Source organism: Haematobia irritans, chromosome 3 (assembly GCF_050003625.1).
Source record: "Haematobia irritans isolate KBUSLIRL chromosome 3, ASM5000362v1, whole genome shotgun sequence".
Lineage (NCBI taxonomy): Eukaryota > Metazoa > Arthropoda > Insecta > Diptera > Muscidae > Haematobia > Haematobia irritans.
Window position 1 is genome coordinate 104,758,643 of NC_134399.1, and position 5,024 is coordinate 104,763,666.

The following is a 5,024-nucleotide window of genomic DNA, read 5'->3' on the forward strand; positions in this document are numbered from 1 at the left end:
AATGTTATCAAATACCACAAATTGTGTACGATTCTTTAGATAACTTTCAAACCAGGATACCATTAATTCACTGAAGCCCATGCGATGCAGTTTGTACAGTAAAAGTGAATGGTTTACTTTGTCAAACGCCTTACTAAAATCAGTATAAATGACATCAGTCTGTAAACGATCTCTAAAGCCTTCATTAACCATTGTAGTCAATTCCAAGATATTTGTTATGGTCGAACAAGATTTACGGAAGCCGTGTTGTTTAGGCGATAGAAGAGAGGAGACTTGATGATTCAAACTATCAGAAATAATTTTCTCCAACAGTTTTGGAATAGCACTTAATTTAGCAATGCCTCTATAATTCGTAATATCTGACTTGCTTCCATTTTTAAATAGCGGAATGATAAATGAACTCTTCCACAACGTAGGAAAGTGACCTGTGCGCAAAGATTCATTAAACAGAAATGACAGAGCAGTCGAAAGAGAATGAGCACAATATTTGAGGATGTTACTGGGAATCCCATCAGGGCCCGGGCGATATGAACATTTTATCTTTTCCATATAACTCATCACAATATCAGGAGAAATAAATGGAGTAGTGAATGTCGAGTATTCCTGTATCTTATATGGGTACGCATCAGATTGCTTGAAATCCTTATGGCAGTAAGTTGTTGCAAAGAACTTTGAAAACAAATTACATATAGATTCATTATCATTTTGTACCCTCCACCATGGATTGCATAGAAACTTGTACTAAAGACTGTCATCCACAACCGAATTAAACAAAACAAAAAAAGCCGATTAAATACGTATATAATATAATTCTATAGAAATAAAATTTTGACAAAATTTTCTATAGAAATAAAATTTTGACAAAATGTTCTATAGAAATAAAATTTTGACAAAATTTTCTATAGAAATAAAATGTTGACAAAATTTTTATATAGAAATAAAATTTTGACAAAATTTTCTATAGAAATAAAATTTTGAGAAAATTTTCTATACAAATAAGATTTTGACAAAATTTTCTATAAAAATAAAAATTTGACAAAATTTTTATATAGAAATAAATTTTTGACAAAATTTTCTATAGAAAAAAATGTTGACAAAATTTTCTATAGAAATAAAATTTTGACAAAATTTTCTATAGATATAAAATTTTGACAAAATTTTCTATAGAAACAAAATTTTGACAAAATTTTCTATAGAAACAAAATTTTGACAAAATTTTCTATAGAAATAAAAATTTGACAAAATTTTCTATAGAAATAAAATTTTGACAAAATTTTCTATAGAAATAAAATTTTGACAAAATTTTCTATAGAAATAAAATTTTGACAAAATTTTCTATAGAAATAAAATTTTGACAAAATTTTCAATAGAAATAAAATTTTGACAAAATTTTCAATAGAAATAAAATTTTGACAAAATTTACTATAGATATAAAATTTTGAAAAATTTTTTATAGAAATAAAATTTTGACAAAATTTTCTATAGAAATAAAATTTTGACAAAATTTTCTATAGAAATAAAATTTTGACAAAATTTTCTATAGTAATTAAATGTTGACAACATTTTCTACAGTAATAAAATTTTAACAAAATTTTCTATAGTAATAAAATTTTGACAAAATTTTATATAGTAATAAAATTTTGACAAAATTTTCTATAGTAATAAAATTTTGACAAAATTTTCTATAGTAATAAAATTTTGACAAAATTTTCTATAGAAATAAAAAAAAAATTGGAAGTTCTTCCAAAGGCAAAACTTTCAAAGTACTCCCAGAAGATGTATGTTACTCGCAATGATGTTCTTTATTTTAACTACACAGGAAGTTCTTTTCATTCAATTTTTTATAACATCCTTTTGTCATATTTTAATGGCTAATTTTAACTTTTCAAATTGGTTAAAAACAGTTTAAGAATTCATAAAATGGTACAAATTTTCTACATTCAATTTAAAAATTATAAATAATTATAAAAATTATTTATTTGACAAAATATCACAGAATTTTTTAATTTACTTCCAAAACATTGAATTCGGATCACATCTAAAGAAGTGATGCAAATTCAGTGCACCGGCTATTGAAATGGAGGACTTCCGTCCTATGACAAGTCCATGTTGAATTCATCGCTTCTGCGTCAATTTTGCACCACTTCCGGATCCAAAAAGAACATTTTCATTACTTTTTTGGCGACGCTTTTTTTGCTGGGTATATATAACTATAGACCGATATGGACCAATTTTGGTATGGTTGTTAGCGGCCATATACTAGCGCAATGTACCAAATTTCACCACGTTCCAAATTTCAACCGGATAGAGTGAATTTTGCTCTTCCAAGGGGCTCCGGAAATCAAATCTGGGGATCGGTTTATATAGGGGTTATATATAATTAATACCGGTATGGACCAGTTTTTGCATGGTTGTAAAAGACCATATACTAACACCACGTACCAAATTTCAACAGAATCGGATGAAATTTGTTTATATGGGGGCTATATACAATTATGGACCGATATGGATCAATTCCTGCGTAGTTGTTAGAGACCATATACTAACACCACGTACCAAATTTCAACCGAATCGGATGAATTTTGTTTTTCTTAGAGGCTCCGCAAGCCAAATCGGGGAATCGGTTTATATGGGGGCTATATATAATTATGGACCGATGTGGACCAATTTTTGCAAAGTTGTTAGATACCAGTTACTCCACGTAGCAAATTTCAGCCAGATCGGATGAAATATGCTTCTCTCAGAGGCTCCGCAAGCCAAATCTGGGGATCGGTTTATATGGGGGCTATATATAATTATGGACCGTTGTGAACCAATGTTTGCATGTTTGTTAAAGACCATATACTAACACCATGTACCAAATTTCAGCCGGATCGCAAATTTCAGCAATTTAAAAAAATTCGTTTGGTGGGTAAGTAGTTTTTGTACCCACTTAATAATGTAGGGTGTACATATACCGCAACGAGGAACGAATACAATGTTTTAATCATACATACCTATGGATATGGTGAGTTAAACACCAAGTTCAACAAAGATCTCATATAACATATCCATGACCGTATCCATATCCCTCTCTCAGTTTTATTCACATGGCGAATAACTTCTTCATTCATTCTGTAGAGATTATCCATTGTTTTTTTTTCTGGGAATAATTTGCATAACGATAAGAAGAGCAGAACCTAAAATGAAATTGATATGGCAAATTAGTAGAATTCTAAGCTTCCAAGTAGCTGCTGGTATGAGTAAGCAATCTTTTAGTAATGTAGAAAAATTTAAGCATACTTCCGCTAAGGGATTGGAAATCCTGCGTAAAAAAAATGAAAAATAAACCATGAAGAACTCTCAATTTTAGTCTAGAACAACAAAAGGCAAAAAGGTACCAATTGTAAGAAATATTTTTTTTGTTATTCATGGCCATAAGAGAGACTCATATTATACAGCATCATTAGATGAACTACCATGATCGTCATCTTTATCCAAACTCCTCTATTCTGAGACTCACTTTTCATTCATTCATAACGAATCAAGCGACCTAATGAAATTCCTTCACGATTTGGTTTTTTGTACAATACTCTTGACTACCTGAATATTATGTGGATATCTATGTTATCCAACTACTTGAGGTCAAATAGAAGCAAATGTTGGCCCCTTTTGAAAAAGGGTACGTTCTTTTGTTTTATTTTTTATTTGAAACCAGAGGAAAATTAGTGAATTAACAAAAAAAGGTAATGTGGAAGAAGAATATTATTATAAAGGACACAGACATGAAAATTAGAAAAACGCTACTCTACATAATGACGCCAATTTTGGTCAGCTCATATACCTTTTGCGATGTTTTGGAATCATTAGAAAATCGTAATTTAAAGAAAATCGACACAAATCAAATGTTGAGACTGGGTAAATTTTTCGGTTCAATGGTGATTATAGGAGTACAGGGATACACGTTTTATTCAAATTGGAGGGCTTCAACTATACACACTTGTAAGTTTTCAGCCAAATATAAAGCAATCAAACTAGCATGCGAGAAGCCACCGTGGTGCAATGGTTAGCATGCCCGCCTTGCATACCCAAGGTCGTGGGTTCGATTCCTGCTTCGACCGAACACCAAAAAGTTTTTCAGCGGTGGATTATCCCACCTCAGTAATGCTGGTGACATTTCTGAGGGTTTCAAAGCTTCTCTAAGTGGTTTCAGTTCAATTTGGAACGCCGTTCGGACTCGGCTATAAAGAGGAGGTCCCTTGTCATTGAGCTTAACATGGAATCGGGCAGCACTCAGTGATAATAGATTAGTTCACCAATGTGGTATCACAATGGACTGAATAGTCTAAGTGAGCCTGATACATCGGACTGCCACCTAACCTAACCTAACCGTCATGCGAGAATTCCATAACGAATAACTTTATTTCGGAATGGAAGCTTGTAAACTTGTAAACAATAAAATGAACTATTACTGGAATAAATTTGTCAGATGTATTGAAATGATAGCAAGCTGCAGTTTGTTACAATACATATCATCCACATTGTATATAAAGGGTGATTCTTTTGAGGTTAGGATTTTCATGCATTAGTATTTGACAGATCACGTGGGATTTCAGACATGGTGTCAAAGAGAAAGATGCTCAGTATGCTTTGACATTTCATCATGAATAGACTTACTAACGAGCAACGCTTGCAAATCATTGAATTTTATTACCTAGAAAAGTTGGCAGAAAATCCGCTTTTTTATCGACAAATTTTGTTCAGCGATGAGGCTCATTTCTGGTTGAATGGCTACGTAAATAAGCAAAATTGCCGCATTTGGAGTGAAGAGCAACCAGAAGCCGTTCAAGAACTGCCCATGCATCCCGAAAAATGCACTGTTTGGTGTGGTTTGTACGCTGGTGGAATCATTGGACCGTATTTTTTCAAAGATGCTGTTGGACGCAACGTTACGGTGAATGGCGATCGCTATCGTTCGATGCTAACAAACTTTTTGTTGCCAAAAATGGAAGAACTGAACTTGGTTGACATGTGGTTTCAACAAG